The sequence below is a fragment of the Leptonychotes weddellii genome, chromosome 2 (genome assembly GCF_054177405.1).
Source record: "Leptonychotes weddellii isolate Sample4059 chromosome 2, ASM5417740v2, whole genome shotgun sequence".
NCBI lineage: Eukaryota > Metazoa > Chordata > Mammalia > Carnivora > Phocidae > Leptonychotes > Leptonychotes weddellii.
Window position 1 is genome coordinate 87,671,463 of NC_138370.1, and position 23,843 is coordinate 87,695,305.

General features: G+C 37.7%; 1 protein-coding gene and 1 non-coding gene across 3 annotated transcripts in view; both read left to right on the forward strand.

Moving 5' to 3' along the window:
* The window catches only part of QRFPR (pyroglutamylated RFamide peptide receptor), a 46,950-nt gene that overhangs the window by 8,455 nt on the left and 14,652 nt on the right, over window positions 1–23,843 (forward strand). The gene's annotated exons all lie outside the window — the stretch shown is intronic.
* LOC115943317 (small nucleolar RNA SNORA63) lies at window positions 4,200–4,330 on the forward strand. The gene has a single exon (XR_004077906.1). It is a non-coding gene; the product is annotated as a small nucleolar RNA SNORA63 (small nucleolar RNA).

Consider the following 23,843-nt stretch of genomic DNA (forward strand, 5'->3'; position numbering starts at 1 on the left):
GCGCCTGGGTGGCTCAGTTGGTTAAGCGACTGCCTTCGGCTCAGGTCATGATCCTGGAGTCCCAGGATCAAGTCCCGCATCGGGCTCCCTGCTCGGCAGGGAGTCTGCTTCTCCCTCTGACCCTCCCCCCTCTCATGTACTCGCTCTCTCTCATTCTCTCTCTCTCAAATAAATAAATAAAATCTTTAAAAAAAAAAAAAAGAATAATTTTCCCTTTTCTATAACATTTTAGAAACTTCAGAGTTCCTGGGGGAGATTAAATATGGTGAAACTGATATAAAATCAACAGTATTATGGGGCTTTTAAAAAACTTTTAACAGGAATGATGAAAGATGTTGTCAAAGAATAGACTCACTGAAGTAGAGAAGTTTAAAAAAATAAAAGAAGTAAATCAAGAGAAGGCCCAACAACAGTAGTTTGGAAGTCAAATCAAAAATTGTGCCATAGGGCTAGCCTCTGGGAGATCTTCTCTTGAATCAATTATATGCACACTTTAAGAAAAGATGCCACAGTCAAGAAATTTACTAAGTTTTCTCAGGAGGCTGGAAGGTGGTAGTAACAGCAGTAGGATTTGTATGAGTCTCTACATAGGGCAACAACATTTTACAGTTAAAATAAGGACACAAAAGGATTTGGCAATGAGAAAATTTGAAAAATTTCATTGTTACTTAGGAGGCATAAAAAAAATTTCCTCTTTCATTTGCTTTTCTAGAACATAGCTTAGCATGTTCTTTGACCAGTGGTTGGTTTATTAGGATTTTTGTTTGCAAGTAGAGAAGCCCATCTTAAACTAACTTAAGAAAAGGGGGCGGGGGATATTCTGTCTCATGGAACTGAAAAGCTCAGGACTAGGTCTAGCTTTAGGCACAGCTGGATCTCGGTCCTCCCAACAGTGACTCCAGGGCTCTGCCATTCTCCCTGCCTGTGCCCAGCCTCACTGTCTTCTGTAGTACAGTTTCATTCTTGGATTAGCTTGGTCAGTTCGTTTGAAAGATGGTCCTGGAGCTATTGGCTCATGTTTTCTTTGAAACTCCCTATTTCAGGGGTGCCTGGGTGGCTCAGTCGGTTAAGCATCCAACTCTTGATTTCTGCTCAGGTCATGAACTCAGGGTTCTGGGATCGAGCCCCATGTCCAGCTCCACACTCAGCATGGGGTTTGCTTGAGACTTTCTCTCCTTCTCCCTCTGCCCTTTCCCCTTCTCTCTCTCTCTCTAAAATGAAAAAATAAATCTTTAAAAAAAAAAACAACTCCCTATTTCAACTCAAATGTGTATCCACAGATAATTTTGTAGTTTCATTTCCTATTTTAAAATTAAGGACTGGGGCACCTGGGTGGCTCAGTTGGTTAAGTGTCTGCCTTCGGCTCAGGTCATGATCTCAGGTCCTGGGATCAAGCCCTGCGTCAGTCTCCCTGCTCAGCGGGGAGCCTGCTTCTCCCTCTCCCTCTGCCTGCCACACCCCCTGCTTGTGCTCTCTCTTTCTCTCTGTGTCAAATAAATAAATAAAATCTTTAAAATTTTAAAAAAAATAAAATTAAGGACCGATTTCTAATGATTAATTCTGAAGTACTCAAGTGTTTAGTGTTTTTATCTATCTGGACAAGACTAAATTTGTTCTTCCTGTGGCTGTGTTTCTGAGAAATACGTCATCTATAGTACCAGGAACACTGCAGATTATTAAGGACTAGTGGAATTCTCCTTAAAATATAATGTGTTCTCATAACCTGGGAGAAATAAAAGAGATAGACAGTTTGGTGCAATGAAAATGAATATGTACTCTAGAGTGGACAAAATTGGGCTCTAATCCTGTTGCACAATTTATGACTCATAAGGCTAGTAACTACATTTCCTTGCATTCTGTCTGCCCCTATTAGGAGACCAAGGAGAGAAGTTATAAAATTATATCTGATGTTGCCCCCCAGTGGTCAATGCAGCAGCAGAAATTACAACAAGGATGCAAGATTTATATTTTTTTTATGCTGTATTTTATCAAAAATATTAATGCATATCCAGTTTTTATGATTTCCCATTGTATTTCAGTATGAAGTATGCAATATTTACACATTTCCACCTATAAAAGTTGAAACAAACTTGAAGGTCCCTTTCAATGCATGCTTAAAAAAAATTATTTGAAAAAGAAAAAAACTCTGTAAAATTGAGATGCATTTAATATCTGCAGTGTTCTTTGCATGTTGTCAAACACCGTGTTTCGCGTTGGAACAATTATTTTATTTCTCTTTGCTATGGTTTCCCCATCTGTACATTTGGGAAAAGCTATGCCTACCTTATAGGGCTGCTGTGAGAATGAATGACCCTGTGTGTAAAGCACCTGGCACTTAGTGGGTAGTCAATGGAAGGAAGCTGATTGTTGTTTACAGTTGCAAAGTATTACTATTTAAAATGTTAGGCATGTTTGTGCGTACAATAGATTTATAGCTAATAAGGATGATAGAGTTAAAAAACTGTAATTGCAATATTAATTTCTCAAAGACATGTGGTATGCATTTATATAAAACCACAATAAATAACCCTGTCCATGTATAACTTATTTTTGTTAATAAAGTCTTGAATAATTACCATGAAAATACTCCTATCCTCAAACAATGAAAATTCAAACTAATCGCTTGTACTCAGAAAACAGAAAAGAGTGTTTGCTTTCATTTATCTTAGAAGCAATTATACATCCTGAAAAGAGGCTGAAGTGCTGAAAGATTGGTTGGGGCTGATACAGATTCCGTGGTTGGGGCTGATACAGATTCCGTAGTTCCTTGCCAGACTCGTGTATCTGCCCAGGACACTGCAGACTGGTAGGCACACGGTTGCCACACTGGTATTAATACAGAGCCATCCCCAAGACTCATGCCCCGGTCTTGTAATGCAGGACTTCCCCATCCCACCCCCAGGGAACCTCCCTTGATTGTGAACCTAGGCTGCCAGTAACCTTGTGAACATTCTTGCTGTCTAGCTCATGGCCTGAAAAGGGCTCATGACGGCCCGTCAACGTGGCCACCGGAGTCAGGGTGAAACAGTGACAACAGCTCCATGACTGCTGTCCTTTGCTGCCCTGCATGCTGGCACAGATGCTGGGATCTGGGCAATTCTGACTGCCAGAGCCTCACTCCGCACCGTAGAGAAGTGGGAATAATGATATCGAAATGAATGCCAAACTCCTAGAGCTTACTGTGTGACAAGTATATTATCATGCCCATTTTACAGAGGAGAAAACGGAGGCACAAAAATGGGGTTAGTTTATTAGTTATCTCTTTTGCACTGCAAACTTCTCAAACCTTAGTGGATTAAAGAAACCACTGTTTTGGGGCACGCGGGGGGCTCAGATGGTTAGGCATCTGCCTTCGGCTCGGGTCGTGATCCCACGGTCCTGGGATCGAGCCCCGCATCGGGCTCCCTGCTCCGCGGGAAGCCTGCTTCTCCCTCTTCCCCTCCCCCTGCTTGTGTTCCCTCTCTCGCTGTCTCTCTCTCTCTGTCAAATGAACAGATAAAATCTTTAAAAAAAATGAAAATAAATAAAATTTGTTAAAAAAAATAAAAGAAACCACTGTTTTTTGTTTTTGTTTTTGATTTTTTTTGCTCGTGATTTAGTGGCTCAGCCATTTGGCTTGTCTCCGCTGGGCAGTTCTTTTGCTAGTCTCACCTGAGGGCCCTCATAAGACGAGGTTCATCTGGCGGCCTGATAGAGGCTCACCATTTTCGATGATCTCAGCAGGGACAGGCTATCTTTGTCCCATGTGGTTTCCTTCTTCAGCAGGGTAGTCCCCAATTCTTTATGTGGAAGTACCGTGTTCCAAGAGAGTGAGAGCAGAAGCTTCAAAACCTCTCGAGGCCCAAGACTGGAAGTTGCACCGATGTCACTTCCGTGATAAAGCAAATCACGGCACGGCCCAGATGTAAAGAGTGGGGAAGGAGGTCCCTCCACTTGATGAGAGACCTGGCAAAGTCACATTGCCCGGGACAGGGTGTGGGGGAGCTTGCAGACAGTGACAGGGGAAATTGGAGCCTTTTTTTTTTTTTTTGTATTTTCATCACTTTTTTAAAGGATATTTTTTACAGTCAACTTGTCAGTGTTAGAAACGTCTCTACACCAGTGCTATATTTAGATTGTAAACAGCAAAACTCTAAACATGCAGTTGGGATATCTGGAACCTCATGTAGATATAAGAGTAGTTAAGAATAGTCATGCTTATGCAGGATCTAGTTACAGTGTAGCTGTAAAGTGCTGCCTTGTCTTTGCCCCCTGCTCAAAATAAAGCTGTTACCTTTCTAGCCCTGTCCGCCATGGTGCTTAGCAGCCAGGGATGCATGGTCTCAGACATGTTTACCAAGTAAAATACTGACTTGAGGGACGCCTGGGTGGCTCAGTCATTAAGCGTCTGCCTTCGGCTCAGGTCATGATCCCGGGGTCCTGGGATCGAGCCCCGCATCGGGCTCCCTGCTCCGCGGGAAGCCTGCTTCTCCCTCTCCCACTCCCCCTGCTTGTGTTCCCTCTCCCACTCCCCCTGCTTATGTTCCCTCTCTCGCTGTGTCTCTCTCTGTCAAATAAATAAAATCTTTAAAAAAAAAAAAGAATAGTCATGCTTTCCACTGTATCTGCATTTACTTCATAGAATCATCAGTTGTTTCATTATTTTTATTGCATTTTCTTTTTCTTTTATTTTATTATGTTATGTTAGTCACCATACATTACATCATTAGTTTTTGATGGAGTGTTCCATGATTCATTGTTTGCATATAACACCCAGTGCTCCATGCAGAACATGCCCCCTTTAATACCCGTCACCAGGCTAACCCATCCCCCCACCCCCCTCTGCTCTAGAACCCTCAGTTTGTTTCTCAGAGTCCATAGTCTCTCATGGTTCATCTCCCCCTCTGATTTCCCCCCCTTCATTTTTCCCTTCCTGCTATCTTCTTCTTTTTTTTAACATATATTGCATTATTTGTTTCAGATTCTGTGGTTCAGTAGTCTTACACAATTCACAGCGCTCACCATAGCACATACCCTCCCCAGTGTCTATCACCCATTAATCTATCACATTTAGGACATTGCTCATGCTCATATAAATAGGAAGTGCTGCTGCTGGGATTTGCGAGCAAGAACTGTGCTTCTGTGTCGGGCTTTTCACCACAGCAGCTCTACCGGAATGGGGCATGATTTCTGTTTCTGCAATGCGTTGTTCCATCCCCTGCTTCTACCCTGTTTGTGCACAATGCTGCTTACCCAGTTAGACCTCAGATACTCTATTTCTGGGACCTGGAGGACAAATTTCTGAAATGAAGAGTTGTCCTGGTCTTTTCCCCAGAAACCTCCCTGAGAATGGACTCCTGCCCATGGACTCTCGGTGGCTCTGCGCACCTGCCTGCTGACGCCTGCACCTTAACACACACATAGTCATAGAAGTCCATATTGACTCAGGTTTAGGAGTCCTGTCAAGCCAGTCTACAGATTGAGCTTGGCTTTTTAAAACTTTTCCTTTACTGCATTATCTATAAACAATAAAGAATTTATTTTTATAAGGAGGAATTTTATCAGGTCAAAATCTAATCTAAGTATCAATATAAACCTGATCCAAGCAGTGATTTCCTCAGTGGGTCTGAGGAAGAGACAGTGGAAATGTATTTTAAGAGGACAGTTTTACTTTTTTATAAAAAGGCAGGGTGATGAAACCTTAGAAATTGGCACTGATCTAATGCTTAAACAAATTAAAGGAAGACTTAATGAAAGAAAACTTCACTCTGGGCAAGATGTATATCCTGTTAAATTTTTATATTACCTATCAATAAATCATTAGGTATAAAATACAGATCTTCACACTGTGTTTGCAAGATGCACAAACAGCTGGCTAATTCAGTGAGCACAGTTTTCAAATTAGATTTTCAGTGGTGAGGAAATAATGCATATGAATTTTATGACTTTGAAGATACAATCTATTTGTTTATTTTTGTTTCCTCCACTAGAATATGAGCTCCATAAGGTCAAAGACTTGATCTCTCTTGTTTATCCAGCACTTAATTGCGCAGGAACAGAAAGCTCTCAATACCATATAGTAGGTTCTCAATAAATATTTTTTGAATGTATTGAAGTATATCACCTTATTTGTCATTGTACTAATATTTGAGGCTTTTAAGAAATCAGTTGTATTTATTTTGGGGATATACAAAAGAATGAGATTGTATTTATCTTTTGTATATAGTCTTTTTTGGTTGCAAGGAACAAAGATTCAATTTACCTCAAATAATTGGAGTTCTGGCAAGCCTATTTTGTAGCAGTAAAGAAGAGGGGGATCTCTTGAATTTAAGGACAGTAACAGGTAGGTCTCCTGGAAATTGAAGGGGGATCTAAAGCAGCAGCTGTGTGGAGCTCAGCATGAAGAATTCATGAATCTCCAGGGCTCGGCCATAAATGTGACTTTGGTCCACTGCACCAGTGGACGAAGGCTTGCTTATTAAGTCTGATTACTTTCTACTACCATAGTGTGCAGTCTTTCAGTTTATTCAATCTTTTCCTACCATATTATCTGCCACCTTCTGCTTTATATTCTTGGAAAGCTGAATAAATCCTAGTGCTCCAAGTGTCAAATTCAAAGAGCCTTAGTCCAGTGACTAACACTAGTGTAAAATAATTTTGATCTTTACTTAACATGTCTCAAAGAAATTTTAAGAGATTTTAATTCATTACTCACAAGACTGTTCCTTAAAATCCCTTTCTTCCATTTCATTCGGGTCTTTACTATTACACTTGGTAGTGTTCCACAGAACACTTTTCACCTTGCAAAGATCACGTGTCTTTTCAGGTCACCCCAGACTGTAGACACAATGTTGCCACACTAATATTAATACAAATCCGTCACTGACTCATGCCCCCATCTTGTAATGCGGGACCTCAAGGTCTCTCATCTTCCCCATCCCACCCGAAGGAAACCTCCCTTGACTATGAACATATGCTCCAGTTCCTTTGGACATTCTTGCTGCCTACTTCCTTCCCTCCATCCTTGTCAGCCTATCTCCTTCTTCACTGTTCTCCCTATTTCTAATCCTTCTCGCTCCTTCTCTCTCTTTCTTTCTGTCTCTCTCCCTCCGCCTCCCACCCTTTTTCTCTCTCTCTCTTTAAATCTCAGTTTTACTTATGCAAATATCCCATCCTGATATCTGACCCAAATTATTCTGCACAATCTGGTGAATAAAACGGCCCATAGAGGGAACTATCCAATAGGCGTGTCTTTTAGTTAAGGAGAGAAGGGTGGAGGAGAGAAAGAAGCTAGGAAAACTCATACCCTAATTTATCCCTGTTTTATTTGTTTGTCTTTAGATTTTCTACTTTCTCATAACCCTTGTTGCCCCCACTCTTACTCATGGCTTTGTTCTGAAGAAAAGATTCACACAGCCATACTCTGTTTCGAAAAGGAAAAAAAAAAACAAAAACACTTAACTGCTATTGTAAAAATCTAATAGAAAAAGAAAGAAGAAAAGGGAAATCTACGCATAGATGAGAGCAATAGTAAGCAGTAAAGCAGAATAAGACAGAGTTACATCAAATGGGGTACTTACAACCTCATCAGCTGGGGAAGCCCCATGGAGATAGCCAGGATGGAGTCTGGTTTGAGAGGCCTGGGTGGAGCGTCCTCCCCTCAGGTGAGACTTCCAACTGACCATCCCCATAAGGGCCATATTTATGGGACAAATGACAGGGTCTGAAGTTGAACATTTGTTCGTTAGCCTACGTACAGTTTGGAGCGGCTGCATTTCTGTGTCATCACGTCTTTACATCTTCAAGGAGCCTGGGCTAGGTGTGCAGATTCCATTCTGGGGGGACAGCCCAGCTTGGAGCCGGAGGGGAGGTTAGGCAAGATTTACAACTGTTGGCATCCAGACCAAGAGGGCCAATTCTGACCCGGACGCCAGCTAATGTCAACTAACCAGGCTCCCACGGACACTCATGCAACACAAGTCTCACAAACAACATTGTTTAGCCTGCCTGTGTTTATGCAAGTCGCAGTGGTCGGTTATGCAGGACAAATCACAGAAATCCTCATCCCTACAATACAGGCTTTTCTGTATATCCATTGGCTTCATCTCACAATGCATCCTTATTCTATTTGCTACATCCTAGCCCAAAGAGAAGGAATTTGACTGGCTTAGACTTTGGGTCCAATATGGTTCAATCAGTAATGGGCTAGGAGGAACAGGTGGCTTCATGTGACCCATATAGGGCTTCTCCTTCCACAGAGCTGGAGAGAAAGGTCACTACTTTAGCCTGGCAGGATTGGCGGGAGGTAAGATGTAGTTTGGGCTCCTTCTTTAGGAAATCCCTAGAGGCTGCAAAATGCACTAGGCTTGCATGGATTGCAGAGACGTTAATTGACTAATTCATTTCTTTTAAATTATCTGTGGCATTCTCAAATTTTTTAAGAACAGTTCTCTGTAATATATTTGCAATGTTATTTCAATAACAATGATGAGAATTTTAAGTCAGCTAAGTAGGAACCTTGGTTATTATCTAGATTGGCTTTGCTTTATCCTTGTCAGACTTCATTTTCAATGGTCTTTCTTGTAATAAACATGTCAAAGAAAGTTTTTCTGTATTTAAAGTAACTCTGTATACCTGCACTTTTTTTCTTTTCCTGGGGAAAGATATACAGCAAAAAGTAAAAAAAAAAAAAAGAAAGAAAAGAAAACTTTTAAGAAGGGAGAGAACTGGGGAAAAAACATCCACACTTTTCTAATGTTGTCAGAAAATCTTGACTTATAGATGTTACTGACAGATGGGAAACTGACTATATGAGAATGGAATTTGATTATCTTCCATTAAAAACTTTCAGGAAATCTCTATCAGAAAAAAATTATTAAGTGAGAGGCATGCAAGTCAAAATTCTATACGGAGCTATTTGGGTTCTGCATGGCTTCTATACATCTTTTCCCCATGTTTTCAGCTCTTGGTAGTAGCAACGTCGAGTATTACAGACAATTGAAGTTATTAATTTCTTTTAAGGTACTGACATAAAGAGGTAAATAAAAAATGGCTGCTTCACTGGTAACTAGAAGATACTTTATTTGGGGAAAAACTGTACTGGTTCTTATAATTTGAAAAGGGAAAAGAAGCTCCTTGTCAGAGAAGCAGCCTAAGGGAAGGAGAGGCTGCTCCTTTACTAAAACAGTTCTGCCGGCACAGTAGGTCTTTAGGTCAAGTAGTGGTAGGACCCACTTGTGGCCCAGTTACCTCGGTAACAAAAATGTTTGTGTCAGGAAATAGTGTTCCTTAGGAGCAAAACAGTCTTCAATATACTGTGTACTTTTCTGGCCACTTAGAATCTGCTCCATGGACCAGCAGCATCAGCATCACCTGGAACCTTGTTAGAAACAGTCTCAGACTCCATCCCAGAACCTACTGAATCAGAATCTGTATTTTAATGAAATTATCAGTGTGGTCCCTATGCACAAGGAAGTTCAAGGCTGGTTTATAATATACCATTGCTGTGTTCCACTTTTGCCTCTGAGGAACTCAGGATAGATTATTTTGACCAATGGTGAAAGGCTACCAATTAGCAAATAGATTGGCTAAAACTTCTCTTTAATTATCTATTATGCCATAGAGGCAGTTACTACAATAACCAGGACTTATGTCATTACAGCTTATTTTTCCAAGTCATCATTATACCGAGAAGGGCACAGAATTTAATACACAATCAGCTGTACTTGTGGGCTTGATTTATTGATGACAAAAATCAAGCTGACCCTAAATGGGTGAAAAATTCCTGAGTAAATAAGCTTTTATGAAACGGATTACTCTGGTTTTCAGAAATTACAATTTTCCTTAATAAACCTCTAGGTTATTGAATGCTTTTTCTCCTTTCTGTAACCAATGTCCGGGTTTTCACAATGAAATCAATGGGATTTTATTGTCAAAGTATATTCTTTAGATGCTGAAAGACCTTTTCCATTTGTTCATTTATTCACGCATTTACTCATCCAACTATTATTTATTGAATATAGTAATAAGCCAGCCACTACGTTGAACTCTAGAGACAAGGGTGAACGGTACACCATGTAGATATTGTAAAGGTTTTGAGAGACATCAGGCTTCCCGGAAAATATAAGTAGTTCTGTAGGCCTGGACTTTAGCATTCAAAGGGGGAGTGGTGAGAGATGTAACTAGAGAGAAAGGAAGACAGATCATGAAGAGCCTTCTAGTGCTATGTTAAGGAGTTAGAATGTCATTTTGAAGCAGAGGCATCTCTGTTCTAGGGCAGTGAGTTTCGAAGTAGGAGTTGCAATGTCTTAATGAGTCAGGAGATTATTTGGTTAGTCAGGATTAGCAATTGAGAAAAAAAAAACAAATATGTTAGAATATAGAATATCAAAGAACATTTACATGGTAAAACTTTTGGGTGTGTGTGTGTGTGTATATATATATATACACACACACACAGAAAGAAATACTTTTACATGTGTGTATGTATATGTGTAATGGAAAGGTATTTCTTATTATTGTAGGGTTTGGTCAAATCCATTGCTGGAAAGGGAGTCTGGTTAGAGCAAGTACAGTTGACCATGAACAGGTTATAACCCAGCAGGACTCAGCAACACCATGATTCAGGCTTATTGCTACACAGTGACTATACTTCAGTTCAGCCAACTCTCACAACTGGGTTACTAAACTGGAGAAATTGATGATGCAATTTATAAGGAACACAGATAATTGAAACACTGATTTACCTCTGGTTAGTTGCTAATAAAGTAGTATTTTATTCCTCTTGGAATGTGTGGGTATAAATGAGACTGTGACAAAGGAGAACTGTTTAGATTAGATTATGGCAGAAGACACAAGTGGTGGCTAAGTGGAAGAATGGCTGTCTTACATAGGATTTTTGCCTAGGGCCTCCTAGCTCTCTGTTTTTTATTACTGCAATAAAAACAGCTTTTACGGGAAAAAAAAAAGTATGTACTCTTTCTGGATACTATATTTTAATTTTTAGACTGTGTGAAGTTAGAGATCAGTAAATTATAGCATAGGAGCCCCACCATTCAAATAAATTTTAGAAAAACATTACCCCAGGGGCACCTGATGGCTCAGTAGATTAAGCAGCTGCCTTCAGTTCAGGTCATGATCTTGGGGTCAGAGGCCCTGGGATGGAGACCTGTGTCGGCTCCCTGCCCCTCGCCCACTCGTGCTCTCTCTCTCTCAAATAAATAAATAAAATCTTAGAAAAGAAAAGAAAAACATTACCCCAATAAGATTTGAAAAACTAATGTTTGGAAAAACAGGGTGGGAAAGCAATAGGAAATGTGAAGAATATAGAGATGAGATGTAGAGAAGAAGGAATGGAGATAATCAACATCTTTAAGTCTAAATATACACACAGGCAGAGAATAAAGTTGTATTAATTTGGCAAGTAGTGAAGTAATTTAAAAGAATAGCATTGATGCTTCCAAACCATTGAGATACACTGAATACTCACTTCTTTGTAAGGCCTGCACTAGTTCTTGAAAACCTGTGATTTAGGGGCTGTTTTTCAGGGTGGCAAAGAGCATAGACTCTGGAGCCAGACTGCTCACTGTATCACTATGGAATATAGGAATGACCTTAGGGAATTTGCTTTAGTTCTCATTTCTTTCTACAGCTGGAGATAGTAACAATTTCTACCTTACAGTGTTGCTGTGAGGACTTTATGGCATTCATGGCTTGAGTTAATGCTTGCTAGAACGGTACCTAACACATGGTAAATGCTCAATAAACTTTCTAGAGTGGAAGTTAGTCCTTTAATTTTGAACATCACCATCAGTGGCTCAGCCAAGGACACTTCTGGCTGGTATAGGGTACTAAACAGGGACAAAAGAAGAGAGAGCAGAGGAGAGCAGAGATGGAATTTCATGCTGTTGCAAAACTCCAGAAGTTAATGAGAGCAGTGCAGAGAAAGAGATGAAAGATAACATATTAGTCAGGCTTCTCTAGGGAAACAACCAATTTTATTATTATTATTATCATTAGAATTGGCTTATATAGTTAATGGAGCCTGAAGAGTCCCACAGTCTGATGTCTGCAAGCTGGAGAGACCCAGGAAAACCACTGGGGGTGATAGTTCAAAGGCCTGAGAGCCAGAGACCCAATGTGTAGATTCCAGTCTGAGTCTGAACTGCTGAGAATCAGGGACCTCCAGGGTAGAAGAAGATCAGTTTCTCAGCTCAGGCAGTCAGGCGGAGAGTAAATTCAACCTTCCTCTTTTAGTTCTGTTTAGGCTCTTAACAGATTAGATGCCCACTCACATGGGGAGGGCCATCTGCTTTACTCAGCTCACCAGTTCAAATGCTAATCTCTTTTGGAAACGTCCTCACAGACACAACCAGAGATATTGCTTAACCAGATATGTGGGCATCCCATGATCCAGTCAAGCTGACATCAAATTAACTCTATAACAAGAATTCATCTATATTCTGTCTTCTCATTCATTCATGCATTTGTTCATTCATTCACCTATGGGTCATATACTACTTAAGGCTTTTTGAATACAGAGCAAGACAAAACATAAACACTCCCAGCTGTTCTTCATGGAAAGAGAGCAGACATTAATATTCCACAAATAAACACTTCATTACAAAGTAGTATTCCAAACAATTCAGTTTGAATACAGTCAAGGATAAAGGAGTCAAAATATTTAAAAACCAAAAGCAAAATGTTGAACTAAAGTTGATTGAGAAACGACAAAAGAAAAATATGCATTAAAACAATATTGGCAAGTAATATCTAGAATGTTGTATATAGCTTTTTGCTTTATTACCCTAATGTTTAATCTGGGCTCATTTAATTCTATTATTTGAAAGTCTTATTATTGCCATTAGTGGAGAGGAAAAAATACCAATTCAGTTCTTTTTCTAAAATAGTACTTGTAGCTATTAGAATAATGAAAATTAGAAGAAAAATACCATAAGACACAATTTTACTGTACTGAACTTGTTTTCTGGCACAAATGTACACCCAGAAAATTCTTCTTATAAAGTAATTGAAGGAAGCACTCTGAGCAGAACTACAGAATTAGTATGAGATTTGGCTCCACAAAGAAAAACCTGAAGGTTTTGCAATCTGTTAAGTCCCTACTCATCCTAAATCAAAGTCTTTCTGGGGATCACTCCAGCCCATGTACGCACAGAATGCCAGTTGTTTTTCATGCTGCCACATTCTTAAATATGTAAAGGCAACTAAGGATTTGTAGACAGTTTGAAGAAAGTTTGCAGAATAAAAGGGAACAAGACAGATAAATGAAATTAGAAGAAATGGATTATTTATAAATATATTTAGAAATAAAACTCTAAGTAGTATTTTTATATTTACAGACATATCCTGAAAAATGTCTTCTCATTTAATATTTTCCCAGTGGAATTAGTATTTGTTTTGTTTTGTTTTTAAGTAGGATGTGGAACCTAATGCAGGGCTTGAGCTCACGACCCTGAGATGGAGACTTGAGCTGAGATCAAGAGTCAGATGCTTAACCAACTGAGTCACCCAGGTGCCCCCAATTTGTTTTTAAGTCTTGAACTTCTACAATAAATGTGTCATTCAGCACCACAATTTTTAAGCTGATGTTTACATAAGAAAAACTTATGTCCCCCAAATTAATAAAACATTTTAAACAAAAATGATACGTCGAAAAATTCTTGAGCTATCTTCCAAATATAGTTGGTAGAACATCAAAATTACAAATAGATGTTTTGAAAAGCATGCCTAGTGTCCACAAAGGGATGTGTGTGCCAAATGTTGCTGACATCGGAGGAAGCATCACATCATTTTATACATTCTTTGCAATTGAGCTATTCTTTGCAACTCTTTGTTAACTCTTACAAAGAAGACTGGCTTTGAGAAGAGGTGGATGAAGAAGATGTTGAAGAATCCTTTAAATATCATGCTGACAAATTAACAAGTACTGAACTTGTTTAGAATATCAGTTGGGGGGGCGCCTGGGTGGCTCAGTCGGTTGGGCAACTGCCTTTGGCTCAGGTCGTGATCCCAGGGGTCTGGGATCAAGCCCCTCATCAGGCTCCCTGCACAGCAGAGAGCCTGCTTCTCCCTCTCCCTCTGCTACTCCCGCAGCTTGTTCTCCCTCCATCTCTCTGTCAAATAAATAAATAAAATATTTTTTTAAAAAAGAATATGAGTTGGAAAAGTTAATCACAGTGATAACCTGGAAAGCATATAATTAAACCACTAGATATTGCTTGCTGAAAATAATTTGATAATTATTAATGATAATAATTATCTTTGAAGGTGGTGGAGATATTATTGCTTGATATTTCTTATAATGACATGCAAAGAATTCTATAAACATGAACTAGAGGAGAGTAAATAAACTCTGTTCTGCCTCCCTGAAGATCCATTTAGGACTCCCTACCTCAGTATAAGAGCGATAAAGAATCTGTAAGCTTTTGAGTCTCATAGTTTGCCTGAAATTGTACCTTTGCAGCCCAGTTTACCCATGACATCACTTTTCACCACCAATGACAATGATTATACTCAAACCCCCTCTCCTTTCAAGTTTCTGGGCTGTTCCTTTCTTCATGAATAACAGAACATCCAAGGTATTTGTCCCACTGTTGTTGCAAATTTTACCTTCATTTTTCTAACGTATTTATTAATGTTTCTATTTGCTATGCCTTCTTGAAAAAGAAATATTTATGATGCACCATGAAAATGCTGATACAGAGCAGCATACATACATACCATTTGATTACAACCATTCTATTTTTGTGTCAAGAGCATTATTTTAAACATTTTATATAGTAAATGATGGTTTTACTGTGTTTTAGTTACAAGTTACACTTGAAATGTGTTGGAAATTTAACTTGGCTTTTTAAATAATGGGAAATAGGCTACCAGTGCACATTTCACACAGAATATCTCCTTTTCACGAAGGAGTTACCAATGTTGAGTAGGAGATGTCTGGATTTAAGGAGATACTGACTTCATAAATCATGAGGAAGTTTCTCTGAAAAGAAACACTTTTGAGAATAAGAAAAAACTCTTAAAAGTGAAAATATGACTGTTGAATTAATATGTAAATTATAAGAGAAGACAAAGACAAGTGAATCTCCATAATGTGGAGCAAATAGACAAAGAGAATTTATAAGGCAAAAAATATATATAAACAAAAGTGGTAAACATAAGAATATCAATCCAGGAATTCCAACATCTGATTAATAGGCATTCCACACAATAAAAGCACAGAAATAAAAGAGTAAGAAGTCTCGAAATTCTAAAGGTGCAGACAAGGCCAAAGAGAAAGAGTAAAAAATGACACATGCTTCAAAAATTCCAATTTTTGGAATTTGGAACACAAAATTCCAATTACAAAGAGATCAATAAAAGCTTCCCAATAGTAAAGCAGGATACTTGTAGGGGAGAAAAAATCAGATGGACAATAAAAATGCATTCACGCTAAAAGTCAATAAAGCAAGGTCTTCAATATTCCAAAAGAAGATGATATTAAATTTAAAGTCATATTATAGCCATTTTCGGATATGCAAGAGCTTAAAGAGCTTACTTTAAAATCATTATTTTGAAGAAATTACTTGAAAAATATTCACATGAAACACAAGAAATAAGAAGCCATGAAATTAAAGAAACAGTGGAGAAGGAATCCAATGAGAATGAATTTTAAGATAATAGCTATACAGCAGTCTTAAAAAAAAAAAAACAATTAAAAAACTTCAGTCATCAAAATTGGAAGTCAGTAGGGGCACCTGGGTGACGCAGTCAGTTAACCATCTGACTCTTGGTTTTGGCTCAGCTTGTGGTCTCAGGTTCGTGAGCTTGAGCCCTACATCAAGCTCCATGGAGTCTGCTTGAGATTCTCTCTCCCTCTCCCTCTGCCCCTCCCACTCATGCTCTCTTTCTCTCGAAAATAAATGAATAAATCTTAAAAAAATTTGTTAGTAGTCTTCTAGAAGAATCTTAAAAGAACAAATATTGATGAAGTCCCAATAGTTCATTTTTGCTTTTTTTCCCTAGGCTTAGGAAACATATCTAGTAAGAAATTGCTATGGCTGATGTCAGAAAGGTTACTGCCTGTGTTCTCCTCTAGGATTTTGAAGGTTTCCTGTCTCACATTTAGATCTTTCATCCATTTTGAATTTATTTTTGTGTATGGTGTAAGAAAGTGGTCCAGTTTCATTCTTTTGCATGTTGCTGTCTAGTTTTCCCAACACCATTTGTAATTGATTTGCAGTAAATATGCTATGTGAAAAGTTGAGATATAATAGTAAGAGTAATGAGGATGATGATGATGGTGATGATGACAGCAATAAATGTAGCTAACATTCATGAATGCACTTTCACATAGTGCTAAGCACTGTTGTAAGCACATTATACTTATTATTTCATTTAATCGTCTAACAGCTATATGGAACAAGTACTATTATCATCACCTACTTTAAAGATAAGAAAACCCAAGACACAGAGAAGTAAGATAATTTCCTTTAGGTCTCACAGTTAACTAGTGGTAGATCCAGGATCTAAACATAGGCAGTAATTCCAGAGGTCACACTATAAACCACTAGAATGTGTTGAAAGAATGTACATGTTTCTTCTTCCAAATAGAAAAAAATGCAATAAAAAACTCCAGGAAAAATTAAATAAACAAAAATGCTCTGCAAGAAAGTTATGGCCCAGATTAAAATATGGCATACTTTAGAGCAATAAGTAAGTTAACAAGGATCATAATTATAAAATCAGAGAAAAAGAAATGTATTTGGAACATACATGTTGGCTTTGTCATTATAGTGTTTAGTCATAATAATGAAAATGCTGTTTATAGTTTTAATCTTTTATAATTAAAATGTAGGTCAAGTGGAGAAGACTTAATATGGCTATGAAACAGAATGGAAAGCTATCCTGGTTGATAAAGTAAATGTAAAGGCAAGCTGACAGAAGTTTGAAGGAAGAAGAGAGAAAGAAAAGGAGAAAGGAGGTGGAATATTATTATCTTGCAAAGTGGGGAACAAGATAAACTGTTGGAAGTTGATAGGCCAGTGAATAGGATTTTAAGTATATTACTGTATGAGTCTAAGATAGAGGAATCTACATGCAAGAATTTAGGAAATAATCTCCCAAAACCTTTCCAAAGGAGTTATTGAAGAGTGTTATTACTACAAGAAAATTAAAAACTGTAGGGAGAAGGAATAAGAGGTGATAAAAGTGAACCAAAAGCCCATCTATCCTAGAAGAAAGTCAATATATATCATGTAAAATCAGTAAATGAAGAAAAGGCATCTAAAGCACTTTGTTTCAAGATGTGAAGTTACCTGGTAGAAGAATTAAAAACAAGTAGGTGTTGGGGACTAGGACAGCAGGTGAGCAAGGGTGGGCAGAGACCTATTCTTTTTCATTGTAGCCCTTCTGATTTTAAACCGTATGTTCATAATTCTGTGATTTAAAAGACATTTTTTGGGGTGCCCAGGTGGCTCAGTCAGTGAAGCATCTGCCTTCAGCTCAGGTCATGATACTGGGGTCCTAGGATCAAGCCCCACATTGGGCTCCCTGCTCAGTGGGGAGTCTGCTGTCCCTCTCCCTCTGCCCCTCCTCCTCCCTTCCCCCACTGGTGCTCTCTCTCTTGCTCGCTCATTCTTAAATAAATAAATAAATAAAATTAAAAAAAAATAAAAGACATTTTTAAAACTAAAGTGACAAAAAAATACTTTGCACCTGAAAATCTCCCAAAAAGAAATCTCCAGGTCCAGATAATTACACTGGAGAATTCTATGAAACATTTAAAGGATTAATGCTACCTTTACACAAACTTTTCCAGAAAATTTAAGCAGAGGGAACAATTATTAATTCATTTTATGACGCCTTTATTACTCTGATAAATCAACCAGAGAGAGACAATACAATAAAGAGAAAACTGTAGGCTACTATCTTTCATGAACTTAGATACAAAAACCTTAGTTTTTAGCAAACAGAATCCAACAACATATAAAAAGGATGATCAAGTGGGATTTATCCTAGGTATATAAGACTGACTCAATATTGACTCAAAATTTATTAAAATAATCAATGTAATCTACCATAGCTAAGCAATGTAATTAGCTAAAGAAGAAAAATCATATAATCATAGCAATTGGCAGAGGAAAAACATTTTACAAAATCCAGGACCATTCATGATAAAATTCACAGCAAGTTAGAAATAGAAACTTCTCGACTTGATAAAGAAAATGTAAAATGTAAAAACCTACAACTAGCACCATATTCAATGGTAAAAGACTGAATACTTTTGTTCTAAGAGCAAGGATGTTTGTTCTCACTACTCTTATGTAACATAGCTCTCAGAATTCAAGCCACCGCACAAAGGCAAAGAAAGGAAATAAAAGACATACAGTTTGGAAAGGAAGAAATAATACTATCTTTATTTTCAGATGACATTATTTTCTGCATAGAAAATTCCAAGGACTCTACCAAAAACTCCTATAATAAGTGAATTCAGCAAGGTCACAGTATACAAGATCAGTGCACAAAACTCAATGGTATTTCTACATATTAACAAGTAACATTCAGAAACAAATGAAAAATGCAATACTACTTATAATTAATCCAAAGAAAATGAAATACTTAGGTATACCATGAAACAAAACATACAGGCCCTATATGCTGAAAATTGCAAAATGCTAATAAAGGAAGTCAGAGAATACATAAGTAAATGGAGAGACATACTATGTTCGTGGATTGGAAGACTCGACATATTAAAGATGCTTGTCTGGTTTTGGGATCAAGGTAATTCTGGCTTGAATGAGTTTGGAAGTTTTCCTTCCATTACTATTTTTTGGAACAGTGTCAGAAGAATAGGTATTAATTCTTCTTTAAATGTTTGGTAGGCCTCCCCTGGGAGGCCACCCAGCCCTGGACTCTTGTTTGTTGGGAGATTTTTTGATTGCTGATTCAATTTATTTCCTGGTTATGGGGCTGTTCAGATTCTTGTTTCAGTTTTGATAGTCTATATGTTTCTAGGAATTCATCCATTTCTTCCAGATTGCCTAATTTGTTGGCGTATAATTGCTCATAATATTCTCTTATAATTGTTTGTATTTCTGTGGTGTTGGTTGTGATCTCTCCTCTTTCATTCATTATTTTATTTATTTGGGTCCTTTCTCTTTCCTATTTAATAAGTCTGGCTAGGGAGTTTCAATTCTTGTTAATTCTTTCAAAGATCCAGCTCCTAGTTTCATTGATTGGTTCTACTGTTTGTTTGTTTGTTTGTTTTTAATTATTTCTATATCATTGATTTAAGCTCTGATTATTATTTCCCTTCTCCTGCTGGATTTAGGCTTTATTTGCTGTTCTTTTTCCAGCTCCTTTAGGTGTAAGGTTAGGTTGTGTATTTGAGACTTTTCTTGTTTCTTGAGGAAGGCCTGTCTTTTATTTCCTTTCTTTGCCTTTGTGCAGTGGCTTGAATTCTGAGAGCTATGTTACATAAGAGTAGTGAGAACAAACATCCTTGCTCTTAGAACAAAAGGCCTGTATTACTATCTACTTCTCTCTTGGGACCACCTTTGTTGTATCCCAAAGGTTTTGAACTGTCATGATTTCATTTTCATTTGCTTCTGTGTATTTTTTTAAATTATTCTTTAATTTCCTGGCTGATCCATTCATTCTTTAGTAGGATGTTCTTTAACCTCCATGTATTTGTGGTTTTTTCTTGTGGTTGATTTCAAGTTTCATAGCATTGTGGTCTGAAAATATGCATGGTATGATCTCAATCTTTTTGTACCAGTTGAGTCTGTTTTGTGATCCAGTATGTGAACTATTCTGGAGAATGTTCCATGTGCACTTGGGAAGAATGTGTATTCTGTTGCTTTAGGATGAAATGCTCTGAATATATCTGTTAAGTCCACATCTGTTAAGTGAAGGTCCAGTGTGTCATCCAAAGCCCTTGTTTCCTTGTTGATCTTCTGCTTAGATGATCTGTCCATGGCTGTGAGTGGGGTGTTAAAGTCCCCTATTATTACTGTATTATTATCAATGAGTTTCTTTAAGTTTGTTATTAATTGATTTATATATTTGACTGCTCCCAGTTAGGGGCACAAATATTTACAACTGTTAGATCTTCTTGTTGGATAGACCCCTTTATTATGACATAGTGTCCTTCATCTCTTATTACAGTCTTTGGTTTAAAATTTAGTTTATCTAAATAAGGATGCCTACTCCAGCTTTCTTTTGATTTCCATTGGCATGATAAATAGTTCTCCACCCCCTCATTTTCAATCTGGAGGTGTCTTTGGATCTAAAGTGAGTCTCTTGTAAGCAGCATATTGATGGGTCTTGTTTTGTTTTGTTTTGTTTTAATCCATTCTGGTACTCTGTGTCTTTTGATTGGAACATTGAGCCCATTTACATGCAGAGTAATTATTGAAATATATGAATTTAGTGCCATTGTGTTACCTGTAAAGTCCCTGTTCCTGTAGATTGTCTCCATTCCTCTCTGGTCTTCATTACTCTTGGTGTCTCTTTATGCTCAAAGTGTCCACTGTAATATTTCTTGCAGAGCTGGTTTAGTGTTCATGAATTCCTTTAGTTTTTGTTTGTCTTGGAAAAGCTTTATCTCTCCTATTCTGAATGACAGCTTCGCTAGATAAAGTATTCTTGGCTGCTTATTTTTCCCATTTAGCACGTTGAATATATCATGCCAATCCTTTCTGGCCTGCCAGGTGTCTGTGGACAGATCTGCTGCCAGCCTTATGTGTCTACCCTTGTAGGTTAAGGACCTTTTCGTCTCTAGCTGTTTTTAGGATTTTCTCTTTATCTTTGTAATTTGCAAGTTTCACTATAATATGTCCTTATGTTGATCTATTTTTGTTAATTTTTTTGTGTGCGAGTAAAGGGATAGAAGTTTATTAAGTGAAGGTACAGAAAAAGCTCCCAAGGGTGTGAGAGGGGTCCCAATAGAGTTGCCTTTTTTGGTTGATTTTTGAGGAGAGTTCTCTGTGCCTCTTGGACTTGAATGCCTGTTTCCTCCCCCAGATTAGGGAAGTTCTCAGCTATAATTTTTTCAAATAAACCGTCTGCCCCTTTTCCCCACTCTTCTTCTTCTGGGATTCCTGTAATTTGGATATTATTTTACTTTATGGAATTGCTGAGTTCCCTAAGTATGCCTTTGTGATTTAATAGTTTTCTTTCCATATTCTTCTCAGCTTTATTATTTTCCATCATTTTATCTGCTTTATCACTGATTTGTTCTTCTGCTTAGTTCATCCTCATTTTATGGCCTCCACTTGGGACTGTATCTTGGTTATAGCATTTTTAATTTCAGCCTGACTAGATTTTAGTTCTTATATCTCTACAGTAAGGGATTCTCTAGTGTCTTCTCTGCTTGTTTTAAACCCAGCTAGTATCTCTATAATCGTTGTTTTAAATTCTAGTTCAGACATCTTACTTATATCTATATTGATTAAATCCCTTGCTATGAGTACCACGTCCAGTTCTTCCTTTTGGGGTGAATTTCTCTGTCTCGTCATTTTGTCCAAAAAAGAAAAGAAGAAAGAAAAAGAAAACAACAACCACAAAGGAGACTTCAAGAAGTGTTGCTGGTGTATGCTGTGTGAACTCTGCTATTGCGTTTTGTCTGCTCTTTCTTACTGGTCCATCCTCTACAGAGTTCCTCATTCCTTATAGTGGGGAGTGTTTGGACCTTTAACCAGGTGTGCTTTGCTGGTCTGAAAGTTAAAGTAATCTTGACAAAAAAGAATGCAGTGGGAGGAATCCCTTACCTGATATTAAAGCTTCCTATGTAGATAAAGTAATCAAGACATTATGGTATTGACAGAGATAGACAGATGAATAGCATAGAATAGAGAATTCAAAAATATATCTACACAAATATGCTCAACTGCTTTCAGTAAAGGTGCATGTCAATAATGGAGGAAGGACTTTCCTGTTCAACAATTATTGATGAAGCAATTGACATTCATAGGCCAAAAGAAACAAACAGAACACACAAAAACTCCTTAAATCTCACACTTTATATAAAAATTCTCTCAAAATGGATCATAGACTTAAAAGTAAATGCAAAACTATAAAACTTATAGGAAAAAAAATGAGAAAATCTTCATGATTGGACACAGAGTTCTTAGAGTTCTTAACTGACACCAAAAGCACAATGCATAAAAGGAAAAATTGATAAACTCACCTCATCAAAATTAAACACTTACTCTGTGAAAGCCCATGTGAAGAGATGAAAAGACAAGCTAGACTGGGAGAAAATTCTTATAAAGCATATATCTTTTGTCTGACAAAGGACTAGTGTCTAGATCATATAAAGCACTCTTAAACCTTAGTTGTGAAAAGACAGTTTAATTAGAAAACAGACAGCAAAAGATATGAAGGGACATTTTATCTAAAAGAATATACAGACAGCGGGCGCCTGGGTGGCTCAGATGGTTAAGCGTCTGCCTTCGGCTCAGGTCATGATCCCAGGGTCCTGGGATCGAGTCCCGCATCGGGCTCCCTGCTCCTTGGGAGCCTGCTTCTCCCTCTGCCTTTCTCTCTCGCTCTGTCTCTCATGAATAAAAAAAAAAAAAAAAAAGAATATACAGACAGCAAAGAAACACATGAAAACATGTTCAGCATTATTAGAAATCAGGGAAATGAAAAAAAAAAAAACAAGATATCACTCTACAGCTATCAGAATGACTAAAATTTAAAAAATGAAAAATCTAAATTTTGACAAGAATATGAATAAACTGGGGTGCCTGGGTACACATTTGGTTAAGTGTCTGACTCTTGGTTTCTGCTCAGGTCGTGGTTTCAGGGTTGTGGGATTGAGTCCTATGTCAGCTTCCACACTCAACACAGAGTCTGCTTTAGACTCTCTCTCTGCACCTCCCACCTGTGCACTCCCTTTCTCTCTCTTTCTCTTGCTCTTTCAAATAAATAAATAAATCTTTACAAAAAAAGAATATGAAGAAACTGGGTCACTCATACTTTGCCAATAGGAATGTAAAATGATACAGCCACTCTGGAAAATTGTTAGTTTCTTATAAATGTAAACATGCAATTGCCATACAACCTGTAAATTACATTCTTGGGCATTTATCCCAGAAAAATGAAGACTTGTGTGTACCAAAACCTGTACACAAATATTCATAACTGCTTTATTTGTCGTAGTAAAAAACTGAAGTAGCCCAGATGTTTTTCATGGATGAATGAATGATTAAACAAACTGGGGAATATTGGTAAGCCATACAAAAGAATAAACTACTGATACATGCAAAAACTTGGATGAGTGTCCAGGGGATTGTGCTGAAAGAAAAAAAGGACAATCCCAAAAGGTTTTGTATTGTATTAATTTATGTAACATTTGTGAAATTAGAAAATTTTACAAATGGAAGACAGATTAAAAATGGAAGAAGACAAATGGAAGATTGCCAGTGGTTAGGGACAGGGATGGGCAGAGGCAGGAGGGGCTTGGGTGTGGTTATAAAAGGGCAGCAGGAGGGACCCTTGGGTGTTGGAACTGTTTAGTATCTTGATGTGGTGGCAGATACCTAAACCTACACAAGTAATAAAATCATATAGAACACACACACACACACACACACACAAGAAGGACTTAAGTAAAACTGGAAAATCTGAATATAATCAGCAGATTGTATTAATGTCCATATCTTGGTCATAATATTTTACTGTAATTTTGCAAAATGTTACCATTGAAGGAAACTGGAAAAACTACACAAGGGATCTCTCTGTATTATTTCTTACAACTGCATGTGAATCTATAATTATCTCATAAAAATTTCAATTAATAAGAAGAAAAAAAAATGAAAAATGAAAAATAAATCAAAGAATGTCTGTCACAGTGA